At 41.0% G+C, this 19,496-nt stretch overlaps 1 long non-coding RNA gene across 1 annotated transcript in view; it reads right to left on the reverse strand.

Moving 5' to 3' along the window:
• Positions 1 to 1,303: 1,303 nt before the first annotated feature.
• LOC143793709 (uncharacterized) overlaps positions 1,304 to 19,496 on the reverse strand; it is a 32,951-nt gene continuing 14,758 nt past the window's right edge. The window contains exon 3 of the long non-coding RNA XR_013220212.1: positions 1,304 to 1,435. This is a non-coding gene — a long non-coding RNA (uncharacterized LOC143793709). The remainder of the gene's footprint in view (positions 1,436 to 19,496) is intronic.

Below are 19,496 nucleotides of genomic sequence, written 5' to 3' on the forward strand. Positions count from 1 at the left end.
GATTCTGAAGAATGGAGATGCTGCAGGTCTCGGAAAATGACATAATTTATTACTTTTTCTTAACAAACTTTGGATTTTTTTTCACCACTTAAATAAAAAAGAACCTACAATTTTGGTATCTACCAACTCGTAATGACCTGGAGAATCGTAATGACAGGTCAGTTTTAGGATTTGGTGAACATGGTAAAAAAAAAACTGTTGTGGAATTGCACTTTTTTTTGCAATTTCACCTCACTTGTAATTTTTTCCCCATTTTCCAGTACACGATACGATAAAACCAATGATGTCGCTCAAGAGTACAACTCGCCTTGCAAAAATACATGCCCTTTCATGGCCATATTGATGGAAAATTATACAAAGTTATGGCTCTAGGAAGCAGTGGAGCAAAAAACAAAAAAAAATGGTCTGTGGCATGAAGGGGTTAAAGCAATGATCATCAAGCTACGACTTGCCTACTTTGGACACCTTATACAAAGAGCAAGCACTGGGAAAGATCATCATGGTTGGAAGAATGGAAGGTTCAAGGCGAAGAGGAAGACCAGCAGCCTAATGGCTTGATAGTATCAAGATGATGGAAGAGAAGACACTGATGAACCTATCTAGGTTTACACATTATCAATCTTCCTACAGAACAAGGTGCACCTAATCTGTTTAAAAAAAAAGGGCATAAGCGCATACACTTTTGCAAAATGTAATAAAAAAGACACATTTTTGGCATATATTAATTCATATTAGGACAAATTGGGCACATTGAAGATTTCATTGGAGTCAAACTCAAGCGTAGTATGAACAGTACCTTACATAAGGGAGAAGGTTATTTCTATAATATTGCTGTTAGTTTAGTAGTAGTATTATTATTTTTCCCAGGCATTAATAATTCTGATTGTCAAAGTCACTAGAAATAAGTTTGCATAAAATCCAGACTTGTACCTCTCTTTCTGAAATTTAATCAAAGGGACACCATGGTAAATATTATTCTGCGGGGAGTTTAATTACCTGCACCTTCCTTTATTCTACAGCATTTTTTGTCAGTTCAGGTAGTGTTATTTTGACATTTTTCCTCTCTTCGGAGTAATGTATTTTTTAATTAGTTGCAACATTTGAAAAGCTGTGACCGTTCCATTATGAATTTAATAGTCTTGTCACTCCAGAATTTATCTGCCAATATTTTGCAAAGTAATTTTTTTCAATCACTTTTAATACGAGAAGACGTAATGGAGTTGATATGCATTGCAGAGTTTTTAATAAAATATTTACTTCTGAACTAAAGACAAAAGGAAAACATAATTATTCTACATTAATTGTTTATTTTTCAAAGCCCCGTTGACTTAGACAACTCAGTATCTTCTCTTTCTGAACGCTAATGGCATGCTTAATTTCCAGAAGTAATCATGGTTATTTTCTTCTCCTTCTCCAGAGGAAATGTTGCATTGGTCTGCAAAAAAATAAGTAAATTTCAGGCAAAGGATTATTTTTAGCTAGGTCATTCTTTTTTTTAGATTTACTTTAACCCCTTTAGGACAAGATAATTTGCGTTAAAAGGTCTGCATTTCCGTAAGTCACACATTTGACTGTGTATTATTTTCTAGTGTTAACAAAAGGCAACATTGTTTAGACATCCTCTGGTTCATCAATGACAATGCATGTTCAATATAACCTATTTTTTTGCTGTAAAATTGAGAAAATTGTATAATTTTATCCTACCAGATGTGCAGTGGGGACAACCATTTAAGTGTCTAATATCCGAGATCTGTACTAATTCAGATGATCAATACCTATCTTTGTTTACATTGAGTCAGTGGCTATACATGCGTCTAGATCTAGTATATTTGCTAGCATTTATGTCAGGGAATATTTACATCTTCTGTAGATTCGAGGAGACAGTGGTTGGCCATTCATTACTAAAGCAAAGATCAGTTCCATCCACTTTATTTATCTTCAAAATGGCTGACATATTGTAGACGGATCATCGTAATTCTCATTTGCACAAGGAAAGACTAGAAACAATGGGATGAAACTGAAAGGGAGAAGATACAGATTAGATATTAGAAAAAACTTTTTGACAGTGATGGTGATCAATGAGTGGAACCAGCTGAAAGGAGAGGTGGTGAGTTCTCCTTCCATGGAAGTCTTCAAACAGATGCTGGACAGATATCTGTCTGGGATGATTTAGTGAATCCTGGATTGAGCAGGGGGTTGGACCAGATAACCCAGGAGGTCCCTTCCAACTTTACCATTCTATGATTCTAGACATGAGCAAATAAATTTGAAAGACATTTCCATGTTAGTAGTCTGGGCTGCCGGAAAGGACTGGTTACATTACCCATATCCTACTCTTCAGAATCCACACCAGATTTCTGATTTCTGGACCCAATGTAATGTCATCATTGTTGTGTAAGGAGCATATGACGTTGCATAGGGCCTATTAATCAGAAGGGGTGTCGGGGTTGCAGGCAGCTAAGATGTGGTTCACAGGGCTCCCATCCAGTGGCCATGGACTACTGATGAGGCTGCTGGACCATGGTTTTGTGGCTTGATTCACTAATATCTAATACATTATTTGTTGTATTGCTTTAAATAGTGTAAATTGATCATTCCTGTTGAAGAAGGACGAATCATTTAATACGCATTGAATAATTTGTTTTCCTTTTTGATCTTCAGCTCTATCTCACTTCTGTTTGTAGTGGGTGACATTACTTGGTGTTAGGGGCCGAGTTCCCACCTCTGCACAGGGGGAATCTCGAACCATCTCCGCTGTGGTCTCCCATTCTTCTCCAGCCACAGTGGAGCCTGCTCAGTGGAGACGTTGGTCCCATTGTCTGGTTCTGCCTGATACGGTGCGGATGATTACAGCTGCCTTTCCAGGCTCAGCCATTGTAGTCAGTACTGGTCAGCAGCGAGCAGACGTCTCTGGGACTAAGTCCTTTTTTTCCTCTTCTGAGCATGCCCAGGGTAAGACCTCTCATTGGAGGTCGGGGGTCACATGCTCAGGTACTGCAGCAGCTCCCATTGGTTTTCTAGGAAGGTCCTGAAGTTGATGCAGCTATAAAAGGTGTGCATGGCCGCACGGCCATGCTCTAGTAGTAACCTAAGTTATGAGCTCAGCGCCAGTGTGGTCATGCTTGCATGTGGTCAGGGTTTGGCTGAAATAAGCCCCTAGAATACCGGCACCTCCGGTGAGGAGTTTTGTGTGTGCTATGCTGACTGCATGACCACTGTCGGCTCTATTATGTAGCTGTTCCCCTGTGAGGTTAACAGGGCACAGCGTTCTCTTTCTCAAGCGAATCTGTGAAGTAACAGAGTTCGCTTATACCGCCATATAGTACTGTCTTTTACTAGCAGCGGGTTCTTTCCTGCACGGTGGACCCCGGGTTGCAAACGCACCTACTACTCAATATATATATACTCTGTGCGTTCCGCCAACCCTAACAACTTGGGATGTACGAGTGCAATGCTCTGTTAATTGCATTAAGCTCTTTTTGACACCACTGGCCGGGGCGCCTATATGATAACCTTACATGCCCGAGGCTTCACATACTGATTGCCGAGGTGACTAATCTATGCAAACACAGGAATATTTTTTACGGCAACAGCGGACACTAATCGTTTCTATTGTATTACATCACCGGACTTTTACTTATTTAGGGAGGCGTTGAACAATACCGTACACAATTTGATGTGTTTGTCTATTTGTATAGTATTTTATTTCTCTGATGTTACATGGAAGTGTGGTTTGTAGGATTAATTTTCTTTGTTGTCTTGTTACTATCAGCTTGGCACAAGAAATCTTAAAGGATTATTTCCTCTTTTAATATGAAAGCCTCATCTCAGTATGGGTAATTGAAGTTAATCGGTCAGCAGGTTTTGCAATTTAAAATGTGAGCAGCATAATATAGGGAAAGAAAGATTGATTCCAGTGATGTGACTTAGTTTCAATACAATCAGTGTTTTATCAGCAAGAGATTATTTCTCTTATTTATATAATTAGAGAACTAGGTCTCACTTTAAGGGTATGTGCACACGTCCGGATTTCTTGCAGAAATTTCCTGAAGAAAACCGGAAATTTTCTGCAAGAAATCCCCTTTTTTTTTTGCGTTATTTTTCCGTTTTTTTTTCGCGTTTTTTTAGCATTCTGCAAGCGTAATTAGCTTGCAGAATGCTAAAGTTTTCCAAGCGATCTGTAGCATCGCTTGGAAAACTGACTGACAGGTTGGTCACACTTGTCAAACATAGCGTTTGACAAGTGTGACCATCTTTTTACTATAGATGCTGCCTATGCAGCATCTATAGTAAAAGATAGAATGTTTAAAAATAATAAAAAAAATAAAAAAAATGGTTATACTCACCTGCAGGCGTCCGTTCCTATAGATGCCGGTGTGGTTCAGGACCTTCCATGACGTCGCGGTCACGTGAGCGGTCACATGACCGGTCTCGACCAATCACAAGACCGCGACGTCATCGCAGGTCCTTCACCGCACACCAGCTATAGAAACCGAAGCGGCAGCATGCAGAGGAGAGGCGGGAAGACATCGAAGGTGAGTATATGACTATTTTTTATTTTAATTCTTTTTTTTTGACCAATTATATGGTGCCCAGTCCGTGGAGGAGAGTCTCCTCTCCTCCACCCTGGGTACCAACCGCACATAATCTGCTTACTTCCCGGATGGTGTGCACAGCCCCGTGCGGGAAGTAAGCAGATCAATGCACTCCTAGGTGTGCGGAATCCCCTGCAAGTCCGCATTTTAATGAACATGTTGCTTTTTTTTCCGCGATGCGATTTTTTCGCGGGAAAAAAGGCTACATTTGCACAAAAAATGCGGAATACACTGAAAATAATGGGAGGCATATGTTAGCGTTTTTTTCGCGTTTTTATCACGTTTTTATAGCGAAAAAACGCGAAAAAAAAGCGAAAAATACTGAACGTGTGCACATGGCTTAAGACCAGTCAGGCTAATCTGTGTACTCTCGCCCCTATAACTGATTGACAGCTTGCTGACAAATCACATTGCACACAGAAAGCTGTCAATCAATGGTGTGGGTGGGGTTACATATCAATATTCAGAGCACTATTTGATCTACAGCAGAGAAAACAAGGAGTCTATCAAAACTACTCCAAGCAGCCAGTAAGTGATACATTGCTAAAATCAGGCTCTCTACTACTACATTGTGTTGCTCTCAGATTACATAGTAAAACCTGCTTGCTCACATATTCCCTTAGCTGTTAATAATGGCTGCAGAACCTATACAAATTTTGCAGAATCTACCATGTATACCGTATATTTATTCACAGGTAGCTGCCTGCTCAATATATTTCAGAGCAGCAATATGGGTTATTGCAGCATTGTTCTATTCAAGTGGTAAAATCTGTCTAGAAAAGTTTGCCTAATTCCAATTTGCCTTTGCTAAAACTTTGATACCAGCACTTGGTAGAGGAAAGTCTTAGCCTGGGGATCACAACTCTGTTGCTAGAGAAATGGCCTACTAACCATACATAATGGGTAAAAGAATTGTATGGTAATGATTGAGTCTTATTTCCTCAATACAGAGCAGGAGTGGGCAATTCATTTTCCTGAGGGGCCACATGAGAGACGGTGACTGTTGTGGAGGGCTGAACCAATACCCTGAAATTAAATCTGCTCAATGTTAATATAAACATATTAATTACAATTATTTAAAATTAATTGTATCACTTAATATTGAGCAGAATTGAGTATGCTGACATCCTACAATATACTGTATGACCCCACAAACAGCCCCTTACATGCTGTAAGAGCTCGCACACAGCCCCCTATTTACCGAAAAAAAAACACATAGCCCTACATACAGGTCCTTCTCAAAAAATTAGCATATAGTGTTAAATTTCATTATTTACCATAATGTAATGATTACAATTAAACTTTCATATATTATAGATTCATTATCCACCAACTGAAATTTGTCAGGTCTTTTATTGTTTTAATACTGATGATTTTGGCATACAACTCCTGATAACCCAAAAAACCTGTCTCAATAAATTAGCATATTTCACCCGGCCAATCAAATAAAAGTGTTTTTTAATAACAAACAAAAAAACCATCAAATAATAATGTTCAGTTATGCACTCAATACTTGGTCGGGAATCCTTTGGCAGAAATGACTGCTTCAATGCGGCGTGGCATGGAGGCAATCAGCCTGTGACACTGCTGAGATGTTATGGAGGCCCAGGATGCTTCAATAGCGGCCTTAAGCTCATCCAGAGTGTTGGGTCTTGCGTCTCTCAACTTTCTCTTCACAATATCCCACAGATTCTCTATGGGGTTCAGGTCAGGAGAGTTGGCAGGCCAATTGAGCACAGTAATACCATGGTCAGTAAACCATTTACCAGTGGTTTTGGCACTGTGAGCAGGTGCCAGGTCGTGCTGAAAAATGAAATCTTCATCTCCATAAAGCATTTCAGCCGATGGAAGCATGAAGTGCTCCAAAATCTCCTGATAGCTAGCTGCATTGACCCTGCCCTTGATGAAACACAGTGGACCAACACCAGCAGCTGACATGGCACCCCACACCATCACTGACTGTGGGTACTTGACACTGGACTTCAGGCATTTTGGCATTTCCTTCTCCCCAGTCTTCCTCCAGACTCTGGCACCTTGATTTCCGAATGACATGCAAAATTTGCTTTCATCAGAAAAAAGTACTTGGGACCACTTAGCAACAGTCCAGTGCTGCTTCTCTGTAGCCCAGGTCAGGCGCTTCTGCCGCTGTTTATGGTTCAAAAGTGGCTTTACCTGGGGAATGCGGCACCTGTAGCCCATTTCCTGCACACGCCTGTGCACGGTGGCTTTGGATGTTTCCACACCAGACTCAGTCCACTGCTTCCTCAGGTTCCCCAAGGTCTGGAATCGGTCCTTCTCCACAATCTTCCTCAGGGTCCGGTCACCTCTTCTCATTGTACAGCGTTTTCTGCCACATTGTTTCCTTCCAACAGACTTACCATTGAGGTGCCTTGATACAGCACTCTGGGAACAGCCTATTTGTTGAGAAATTTCTTTCTGGGTCTTACCCTCTTGCTTGAGGGTGTCAATGATGGCCTTCTTGACATCTGTCAGGTCGCTAGTCTTACCCATGATGGGGGTTTTGAGTAATGAACCAGGCAGGGAGTTTTTAAAAGCCTCAGGTATCTTTTGCATGTGTTTAGAGTTAATTAGTTGATTCAGAAGATTAGGGTAATAGGTCGTTTAGAGGACCTTTTCTTGATATGCTAATTTATTGAGACAGGTTTTTTGGGTTATCAGGAGTTGTAGGCCAAAATCATCAGTATTAAAACAATAAAAGACCTGACAAATTTCAGTTGGTGGATAATGAATCTATAATATATGAAAGTTTAATTGTAATCATTACATTATGGTAAATAATGAAATTTAACACTATATGCTAATTTTTTGAGAAGGACCTGTATAGTATGAGCACCAACATAGCTCCTCTATATACAGTTTGAGCCCCACATAGCCCCATGGATACAGTGTGAGCACCCATATAGCACCCTGTGTACAGTGTGAACACTGAAATAATCCCAAATAGCCTCTCTGTATACAATTTGAGCTGTCACATAGCTACTTGTATGTAATATAACCCCTCATGTAGCCCCTTTATACACTATGAGCCCCACATAGCCTTTCTATATACAATATGTGCCCTCATATAACCCCATGAATACAGTATGAGCCCCACATATCCTCTTTCTATACAGTATGAGCCCCCACATAGCCTCCTATATACAGTATGAGCCCCCACATAGCCTCCTATATACAGTATGAGCCCCCACATAACCTCCTATATACAGTATGAGCCCCCACATAGCCTCCTATATACAGTATGAGCCCCCACATAGCCTCCTATATACAGTATGAGCCCCCACATAGCCTCTTTCTACGTATACAGTTTGAGCCCTCACATTGCCTCCTTTATACAGTATGAGCCCCCACATAGCCTCCTATATACAGTATGAGCCCCCACATATCCTCTTTCTACATATACAGTATGAGTCAACACATTGCCTGCTATATACAGTTTAAGCCCTCACATTGCCTCCTTTATATATTATGAGCCCCCACATAGCCTCTTTATGCACAGTATGATCACCCAAATAGCTCCTCTACATGCAGTATGAGTCCCCAAAAAGCCTCCTATATACATGCATCATATCCCATAAACATATTAAAAAAAGCAACACAGAATTCACTCCAAGTCCCTTGGCGCTCTGCTCCTGTCTCCGCTACTCTGACTCTTGTCATCGTGTCTGCTAGTTGATGCTGATTGGATGAAAAAGGATCCACTGGCCCACTCCTCCACCAATGTATTCTCCAATGTCTGCATCCCAAGGATGCCGATAGCAGTAACAGTGGGTTGTGGCACATGGACGGCGGAGGCGGAGGCATGATGTGACCCATTGGTCACTGTTTGTCCAGCACTGCTACAGATTATACTCACATGGGAGCATCTTGTGAGACTTGCTCTTGGCTTACTTAACTATGTCTTACGTAAAACTCCTAAAATGTACAATGCAGCTTTCATGAGCTGCTACTTATTAGTTATGTTTCCTATAAACAAACTTCTCACTTTTAATCTGTTTTTTTTTTTTTTGTCACACTATTTTTGTAAAGTAAAAGGCAGAAAGGGGTAAATCTTCCGTCTCTTTACCTTAATCCATAAAATTTACAAATTATCTAAATTATATGAATTTAACAGTGCATATTTTAGCAGTAAAAGTGATTACTCTATAAAGGTGTTGACAGCCCTTTATGAAATTCTTCCGTGGTACATTCTCAACTCTATTTTTACTTATTTCCAAAACACCACAAAGTCCACCTATAGTCCAGAACAGATGCTATATAATTTACTTCCTACGTATGAATATACTCACTGGTTATACTATAAGATAAAACAAAGAATAAAAAATATATATTTTATAATGCACAATTTCAGAAGGGCATTATGGCTAAAAAAAACAGTATGCCTATCAATAAAAGTGTCAAAATCATCTCATCAGACATACAAGAGGATGTTCTTGAAACTTGATTATTCTTCTGGACATCAGCAATCTGAATGTTAACTTCAATGAAAAGTAACGAAAAATATGTAGGATCCTCAAAATAAATTAAAAATAGACAAATTGTCTATGACATAATTTTTTTATTGTCTATAAAAAGTATGCACGTTATCTTAGTTTTTTCTTTCCATAAATTGCTACATGGTCTCTGGACCCATGGACCTGTTACAGGAGATATTACATGCTCACATAAGTGTTATGTGAACACGACATTATCAGGTTAGCAAAACTTTTTATTATTTTATCTATTTTAACTGGATAAGACCTTATTGAGATCTTCTGTTCTCAATTCTCCTTTCATAATGTTTTTTTGTGAGCCTCATATTTATTGTGATGTCAACACTTATATGAAACATAAAAGTCATTGAGATGGTTATCTGGACATCTAATAATGATGGCCTATAGGCTATTCTTATGATTGTTCATCATCAACATTGGATTAGTGGTGAGTTTTCATCTCTAGATTCTAACTCTTCCTCTTACTTATTTATGCAAAAGTATCAAAGGTAGAAAAGGAAAAAAACACAGGAAACTCCTTAGTGCAGAATCACTTGTTAAGGGCAGTTGCAATTCTCATCCAAGAGAATCGGGTCAAATATGCAAACGACACTCTGACCAGAGTTTGGTCAAAGTGCGATGGCAGCGTGATCTGATCTTCTCGAATGAGGAAAGAATTGTGAATTATTTTTTTCCATTTTCTCCATTCTGTCAGTGCATGGAAATCAGACCGTACTCTGATGTCCGAGTGTGGTCCTATAATTTTAATGCACTTATTGACTTGCATGGTTGAGCTCGATCCAGAAATCAGCTCAAACATGAGCATGCAGCACCGTCTGAGGAGCAAACTGGAGATGTGCATGGCTCCAAAGACTAACATTGACCCTGGTGAGATCCAATGTTTTGTCAGATCTCAATCGGATCGAAAATATGCTTATTTGCACCTTTACTTAGTCTTAGCAATCATCCAAACACAAACTCACCATGAAGAGATGTGCTAGTACCAGGTGCAGCTCTGGTTAAGGCTTTTTTCTTAGAATCTGAACTACTGCTATTCCCATGCAAACAGATTAGGCAGGGCTTTACAGATATCTAGTTAATAAGGAAAAATTAAAAATGGAAAAAAACGTTGAAGTTGCGAAACAGTCCCGAGTATTGTTAACTGTTTTTTTGGCTGGACCATTATTGTAAATACATCATTGTAAATACACACCTGTACTTTGTATCTCCCCACCTCATTGTAGATTGTAAGCTCTCACGAGCAGGGTCGTCTTATTTTGCTTTATTGCTGTATTGTTAACATTGTTACCTATGACTGTTGTGTTTGAAACTGTTAAACTGTAAAGCGCTGCGGAATATGTTGGCGCTATATATATAAAGATTATTATTATTATTATTATTATTAACAGCAACATAAGGTTACAAGGCTATGCATTTCAGCATCACATTGGCGCCTTCCTTAGGCCTATATGATAAATGTGTATATATATATATATATATACAGTGGGGCAAAAAAGTATTTAGTCAGTCAGCAATAGTGCAAGTTCCACCACTTAAAAAGATGAGAGGCGTCTGTAATTTACATCATAGGTAGACCTCAACTATGGGAGACAAACTGAGAAAAAAAAATACAGAAAATCACATTGTCTGTTTTTTTATCATTTTATTTGCATATTATGGTGGAAAATAAGTATTTGGTCAGAAACAAAATTTCATCTCAATACTTTGTAATATATCCTTTGTTGGCAATGACAGAGGTCAAACGTTTTCTGTAAGTCTTCACAAGGTTGCCACACACTGTTGTTGGTATGTTGGCCCATTCCTCCATGCAGATCTCCTCTAGAGCAGTGATGTTTTTGGCTTTTCGCTTGGCAACACGGACTTTCAACTCCCTCCAAAGGTTTTCTATAGGGTTGAGATCTGGAGACTGGCTAGGCCACTCCAGGACCTTGAAATGCTTCTTACGAAGCCACTCCTTCGTTGCCCTGGCGGTGTGCTTTGGATCATTGTCATGTTGAAAGACCCAGCCACGCTTCATCTTCAATGCCCTTGCTGATGGAAGGAGGTTTGCACTCAAAATCTCACGATACATGGCCCCATTCATTCTTTCATGTACCCGGATCAGTCGTCCTGGCCCCTTTGCAGAGAAACAGCCCCAAAGCATGATGTTTCCACCACCATGCTTTACAGTAGGTATGGTGTTTGATGGATGCAACTCAGTATTCTTTTTCCTCCAAACACGACAAGTTGTGTTTCTACCAAACAGTTCCAGTTTGGTTTCATCAGACCATAGGACATTCTCCCAAAACTCCTCTGGATCATCCAAATGCTCTCTAGCAAACTTCAGACGGGCCCGGACATGTACTGGCTTAAGCAGTGGGACACGTCTGGCACTGCAGGATCTGAGTCCATGGTGGCGTAGTGTGTTACTTATGGTAGGCCTTGTTACATTGGTCCCAGCTCTCTGCAATTCATTCACTAGGTCCCCCCGCGTGGTTCTGGGATTTTTTCTTACCGTTCTTGTGATCATTCTGACCCCACGAGGTGGGATTTTGCGTGGAGCCCCAGATCGAGGGAGATTATCAGTGGTCTTGAATGTCTTCCATTTTCTAATTATTGCTCCCACTGTTGATTTCTTCACTCCAAGCTGGTTGGCTATTGCAGATTCAGTCTTCCCAGCCTGGTGCAGGGTTACAATTTTGTTTCTGGTGTCCTTTGACAGCTCTTTGGTCTTCACCATAGTGGAGTTTGGAGTCAGACTGTTTGAGGGTGTGCACAGGTGTCTTTTATACTGATAACAAGTTTAAACAGGAGCCATTACTACAGGTAATGAGGGGAGGACAGAGGAGACTCTTAAAGAAGAAGTTACAGGTCTGTGAGAGCCAGAAATCTTCATTGTTTGTTTCTGACCAAATACTTATTTTCCACCATAATGTGCAAATAAAATGTTAAAAAAACAGACAATGTGATTTTCTGGATTTTTTTTTCTCAGTTTGTCTCCCATAGTTGAGGTCTACCTATGATGTAAATTACAGACGCCTCTCATCTTTTTAAGTGGTGGAACTTGCACTATTGCTGACTGACTAAATACTTTTTTGCCCCACTGTATATATATGTATATACGTATACGCTGCTCAAAAAAATAAAGGGAACACTTAAACAACAGAATATAACTTCAAGTAAATCAAACTTCTTTGAAATCAAACTGTCCACTTAGGAAGCAACACTGTTTGACAATCAATTTCACATGCTGTTTTGCAAATGGGATAGACAACAGATGGAAATTATAGGCAATTATCAAGACACACTCAATAAAGGAGTGGTTCTGCAGGTGGGGACCACGGACCACGTCTCAGTACCAATGCTTTCTGGCTGATGTTTTGGTCACTTTTTAATGTTGGTTGTGCTTTCACACTCGTGGTAGCATGAGACAGACTCTACAACCCACACAAGTAGCTCAGGTAGTGCAGCTTATCCAGGATGGCACATCAATGCGAGCTGTGGCAAGAAGGTTTGCTGTGTCTGTCAGGGAAGTGTTTAGAGGCTGGAGGCACTACCAGGAGACAGGTAAGTACACCAGGAGACGTGGAGGGGGCCGTAGTAGGGCAACAAACCAGCAGCAGGACCACTAGCTCAGCGTTTGTGCAAGGAGGAACAGGAGGAGCACTGCCAGAAAAGGACCTCCAGCAGGCACCAAATGTGCATTTATCTGCACAAATGGTTAGAAGCCGACTCCATGAGGATGGTCTAAGATAAGGAGTGTGCTTACAGCCCAGCACCGTGCAGAATGCTTGGCATTTGCCACAGAACACCAGGATTGGCAAATTCACCACTGGCACCCTGTGCTCTTCACAGATTAAAGCAGGTTCACACTGAGCACATGGAACAGACGTTTCAGAGTCTGGAGATGCCATGGAGAGTGATCTGCCTGCAACATCCTTCAGCATGACCGGTTTGGCAGTGGGTCAGTAGTGGTGTAGGGTGGCATTTCTTTGGAGGGCCACACAGCCCTCCATGTGCTCGCCAGAGGTTGCCTGATTGCCAATAGGTACAGAGCTAAGATCCTCAGACCCCTTGTGAAGCCATATGCTGGTGCGGTTGGCCCTGGGTTCCTTCTAATGCAGGACAATGCCAGACGTCTTGTGGCTAGAGTGTGTCAGCAGTTCCTGCAAGATGAAGGCATTGAAGCTATGTACTGGCCTGCCCATTCCCCAGATCTGAATCTGATTGAACACATCTGGGACATCATGTCTCGCACCATCCACCAATGTCACATTGCACCACAGACTGTCCAGGAGTTGGCAGATGCTTTAGTCCAGGTCTGGGAGGAGATCCGCTGCCTTATCAGGAGCATGCCTAGGCATTGTATGGAGGTTATACAGGCACGTGGAGGCCACAAACACCACTGAGCACCATTTCCTTGTCTTGAGGCATTTCCACTGAAGTTGGATCAGCCTGTAACTTCATTTTCCACTTTGATTTTCAGCATCATTCCAACTCCAGACCTCCGTGGGATCTTAGTTGTGATTTATCCTGATTTTTAGGTTTTATTGTTCTCAACACATTCCACTATATAATGAATAAAGATTTACAACTGGAATATTTCATTCAGTGATATCTAGGTTGTGGGATTTTAGTGTTCCCTTTATTTTTTTGAGTAGTGTATATAATAGGGACATAACACTGTATAGAACTTAAAAAAATCCTGCCATAGGTGCAGAAAAAGTATTACCTCCATCTCTAGTGCTGTATATGGGTGATGTCTCCTGAATCCTAGAAGGTCCTCCAAAGGGTGTCGGTTTGATCTCACGTCACAGTTCAAATGAGTGTCACAAGAAGGGATGAATAAAAAGGTGCTGGGCAACTAGAAAAACTAAAGTGTGGGGGGCGCCGTCCCGGCCGGTGACAGGCGTACCTCCCCAGCAAAGAGAAAAATCTGCCATGCACAGGCAATACAGGCTCTGTCCTCAGATAGAGCCGGCAAGGCGCAACCTGGCTGCAGGACCTTGCGTGATGTCACTGACACGTGATGGATCACGTGACCGGCTACGGAAAGCACACCACACCACTTTTCCAACGCATTTCGGAATCTGATTCCTTCTTCAGAGAGTTTTATGGCGCTAAACTAAACTGGTGTAAACAAGACATTCTTTTGACCTTTAGGCATATCACTAGAATTCTTTTTAACAGGTTAGAAACACAAATGTTTTCAGGAAACAACTGTAATGCAGAAATCAGTAAAACTGCTTTTAACTGAGCAGTATCCAAAGGATGGATAGGACCAGCTTAAGAAATATGTATGGCCACTGACGGGCGCAAACAGAAAATTGCCCCTGTGTAAGACCAATATCTGAGCCCTTTGCAGCCCAGTAGTTCATCATAATGCACAATTCCACCAGCTTTTGAGGTGAAAATGACCCCTCTATCTCTTAGGTCCCTACGCGACCACATATACTGCAACAATATGTCATCCCCTGCATATGGCGACTAATGGAGCTGGAAATGAGGTGCTGTAGCCGATAGATTCTGTTGTTGGTGGGTTATCAGACTACGAAGACAAAAGGGGAGAACCACAGTAGACAGGCAATCCCCAGTAAAACTTTTGGAGTGGATATGGGAACTGCTGGTGATTCCTCAATGGGAATGACTGGATAGGTCCTGACCTAATGTGAAGAGGACAGAGATGCGGCATTTTATGAAAGAAAGAAGACTGACTGGATGGAAGTGAGCCATGGAGCGGTCGCCAAGGTGAATGGTGAGGTGAATACTAATTATTTGCTTTTTACATCTTACATATATTATGTTTGGGATTCTGGAGAGAGCACAGAGCATAATAAGGGATATTCCATTAGATATAAAAATAAAATTATTAGGGTAAATTCAGTGAAGCTGGTGAAATGGAATTTTGCTCATCAATACGGTCAAGGATTGAACCTGGGTATCCCCATCTCAGTCATTTACTGCACATCTGCAGAATGTGGAATAACTGGATAGTAGATACAGGCCCCCCAAGTTCCCTTTCTTTTGTACGGAAATTCTGAAAAACATTCCAATGAAAGAAGCATGATAGGGACCCCATTCTTGAAACAGATGCAGGTCCTATTGGTGAATACCCCTTTAAGAGGTTAACATATTACATTGAAGCAAAATTATTACAGGGACAAATTTGCATATGTTTTTGATCTACAGTCCTTCAGAATAGTGACAAAAGTCTGCTTCTGTATCAAACAATAATATGTAGACAAGATTCTGTTTTTTCCATTGAGTTTTGGGGACTAAAATATTTTCAAGTTGGAAACTCAGCACCTGGCAACATCTGTGGAATTATTCAGAGTGAAGAATCTTCCCTTGTGCTAGTGCCTTCCTACTGCTTAATCTGTCCTCACCACAGGACGTGGAGCTGATTCGCTGATTATAAGTACAATATTGTTTCTCTAGCCAGAGGGCATGACATATCGCTTGGCACAATGTAGTCTGCTCACCACAGTTTTCTGTGACTCTCGAAAGACCCCCTGACTCTTAATATTGGGTCATGTGTCATTTTTTTCCTTTTGTTTGGCTGCAAATCTAATGCTAAGTTAACAGAGTGGAAAAAGATGCACATTACCAATGAATCTTTTGCAGTGGCTCAGCTCATAGAACGGCTAGGAGTGTAAAAGAATGCTAAACAACAAGATTTTGCGTTACCGAAAAACTGATTTTTACAATATGAAACATGGTCCAGGGTCAGATGGATAATGTCCAAAATGACTATATTAATATGAATTATATTACTTTTTTTTGGTTTGACATGGACACTTAATATCAGCAAATCTTTTGAAATTTGAATTCAAGTTTTCTGAATGCTCCCAAAAATTTGGTTTGCAGAGAATAAATTTGTGCAAATATTAATACCTGAAACTTGCAATTGCTTGGAAAATGCATATGGGGAGAGGAAAGGGAGAGGGAAAACTTCACTGACCACAAGAGGTTACACTTTAAAGGTGAGGGAGACAGACTACCCCACTAACCAAAAGAACTTATAGAGAGGAACCTGCTGATCATAGGTGCTGTAGTGCAGCAGTGTCCACTCTGTGCAGTGGTGAGGCAGTGACCCAAGCATGTTCAAAAGAAAATGTGTTTATTGTCCAGAAAAAACTCGCAGAGTGCACAGCATGCTGTATCCTCCTGATCGCGGACTGGAAAACAAAAAGACAGTCTGGGACCGATTGCCATGAGTGACCACACTGCTGTGTACACAGGGGTGCCAGACCTTTTGGCTCCACTTGGCCCTTTGTTGCTTCACACAGAAGTGCTCTGCAGACCAACTGCTCTGTCTGCTCGCAAGCCCAAAACTGACACACCCAAAACCCTCTTGCAGGGTTTTTTCTTTCCCCCAGACTCTGTGGCCATGGGCCACTTATAAGATCTGGGCTGGAGGATGCGGACCAGCCCCACTACCTTCCTGAAGTCCATTTAAAAAATAAAAGCCCGTACCTGGTTTTCCTGAACAATTCCTTGGTCAAATAACTTGACCAAATTCACACTCACTTTTATTCTGCCTTGTAACTCACAGGCAACTTGCTGTGAGCACAAGGTACTCCAGCAGATCTAATACACTTCTGAGCACGTCCTGGGGGACATATAGCGATCCTCACATATGACACCGGTCACTGCCTCACAGAACTTATACTTTACAAGAGATAAAGACTTATCCATTGACTCTGATGAAGGATAACGAGAATTGCTGATATGAGATGGCCAAGATACTGACCACCACTCTACAAGATTTGATAATCTGTAGGATGTCATAGCTGCAGGATATTATGGGGAGTTCCCGAAAAGCAACGCAAATGCAAAATTACATTAGCCTGATCTCTGATCTTTCAGCAATGTGGGAAATAGTGCAGAGCAACTGTATTTGTTTTTTGTTTTTTTTGCAAACAGAAAATTGAATCTCAAAGTTTTAAAATTCATGTGAAACCACAATTTCAAGAAATTTGACTCAAACTTTATCCTCCGTGGATTGATCCACTAATCTCTAATGGATACCCTCCACACAATATGGTAATAGTAAATCAGGCTACATCAAGCTCTTTCACTTTGGAAAGCTAGGATTTCAGCAAGGTCAGTTTTTCTTGAATGACATATATCAAATATTCAGCTGTTCATTTATCTGGCACTTGTCTTTATTTTAATCTATAATGTTTATAATTCATGTGTAAGGTGGACAGGGCGGTAGTCTTGGGTTAGAGGCTTCTGTGTTTGCACACCCTGGCACCACCCCACAAATAAATAGAGTCTTGATTCTCCTGTGCTATGTGTGTGGTGCATAATACTCATGTTTTAGTTGCAGGACTATGCTGTCTCCAGTTCTTCAACTTCAGGAACCGCTATACATTGACCGGAGACACTTGATCTTTTTCAAACAAGAGAACTTTATTGAACAGTCCAATTTCCATCTTAGATACAGCACAATGCAATGTTACAGTAATGTATTTTTCAGCTTGAGTTATCCCTTTCTAGTCTGGCACCCCGGACCCCTGAGATTCTCTGTCCAGCTCTGCAAATTTCATGGGTTTGAAGCAGCCTTTCTGATGCAGTTGCCTTTCTGACTTCTCCTTCTCGCTAAAGTTAATAGTGGCCATCCACATGCTGCTCCAAAAGATCATACTTTTCCGCGCTCTTCATCCCATTGGGCTCGGACTCCAGAATCATAGAATCATAGAATGTTAGAGTTGGAAGGGACCTCAAGGGATACATTGCCCAACGCTCTGCTCAATGCAGGATTCACTAAACCATCTCAGACAGATGTCTGTCTAGCCTCTGTTTGAAGACTTCCATTGAAGGAGAACTCACCACCTCTCATGGCAGCCTGTTGCACTCATTGATCACCGTACCTGTCAAAAACTTTTTTCTAATATGTAATATGTATCTTCTCCCTATCAGGTTCATTCCATTGCTTCTCGTGTTTCCATGTGTAAATGAGAATAATCATGATCCCTCTACACTGTAACATCCCTTCAGATATTTGTGAACAGCTATTAAGTCACCTTTTAACCTTCATTTTTGCAAGCTAAACATTTCAAGATCCTTTAATCGTTCCACGTAGGACATACTTTGCAGTCCGCTCACCATCCTGGTAGCTCTTCTCTGAACTTGCTCCAGTTTTTCAATGTCTTATTTAAAATATTAAAAAATTCAGTTATTCTATTCAATCTTTCATCTCATCTCTGTCTGACTAAGTGTTTTCCCATATGACTATCCTTGCCCCTCCCAAACAAGGGTTGTTCCTGAAGTATTTTAACTGTTCCTATGCTATGAATAATTATTTCCAGTTCCTATTGTGCCTTCTACTGCACTTTCCCATTCCTATCTACAGTGTGTCCGTAAAGTCATGGTGCACTCTTGACCAGTCACTGGAAAACAACAAAAAATTATAGAAATGTGAAATCTGCTCCAAATAAAAGAAAAACTCTCCCAGTTTCATACCTATTCAGTGCAGTTTGATGTGGGCTCCATTTGATGCCCTACACGCATCCAAACGATACTGAAGTTCTTGTCACACATGGGTAAGGATGTCTGATGTAACAGAGTGAATTACATCTGTGATTATCTGTTGTAAGTGATTATTGTTGTTGATACGGTCAATATAGAAATGTTGCTTCACATAACCCCAAAAGTAAAAGTCTAAAGGCATCAAATTCTGGGGATCGTGATGGCCATTGCTTGACAGAACCCCTGCCTAGCCACCTTCTGGGGAATGTTCTATCCAGAAACACACAAACAAAGGTGGTGTAGTGTGGAGGAGCGCCGTCCTGTTGAAAGATGACACCTTCTGAAAATTGTGGCACTGCATACAATACCAATATGTCAAGATATGTGTATGCTGTCATGGGCCTATCACCTTATCATGCATCAGGCCACACCACACGTTCACTTTAGGGGTGTTACGTTTGCACTCAACGTAGGCATGAGGATGTTCAGCAGCCCATATTCGGACATTATGGCGATGAACATGTCCACAGAGCATTGAACAGCAAGGTGGCTTGTTGTTGAAGGGAAATAGAGAGAAAAAAAAAATCTATAAATCTTCAGCATAGCGAGTGTGAGCGAGCTGAGTGTGGCCTGAGCGTAAGTGTGGACGGCGGAAAGTGTGACTTGTGATTCAGTGAAGAGGTATTTGGAAAGCCTTTAACAAATACCTGTGTGAATTGGTATGAGTTGCTCAATTGGGAGTAGCTATATTCACAAGGGGTTAACTTAGGGGGGGGGCTCATAATTAAGGGGTTATAAGGGGCAGCTGTTTGGGACTCAAGTCCTTTTTGGTAGAGCATTGAACAGCAAGGTGGCTTGTTGTTGAAGGGAAATAGAGAGAAAAAAAATAATCTATAAATCTTAAGCATAGCGAGTGTGAGCGAGCTGAGTGTGG

This window comes from Ranitomeya variabilis, chromosome 1 (assembly GCF_051348905.1).
Source record: "Ranitomeya variabilis isolate aRanVar5 chromosome 1, aRanVar5.hap1, whole genome shotgun sequence".
NCBI classification, from domain to species: domain Eukaryota; kingdom Metazoa; phylum Chordata; class Amphibia; order Anura; family Dendrobatidae; genus Ranitomeya; species Ranitomeya variabilis.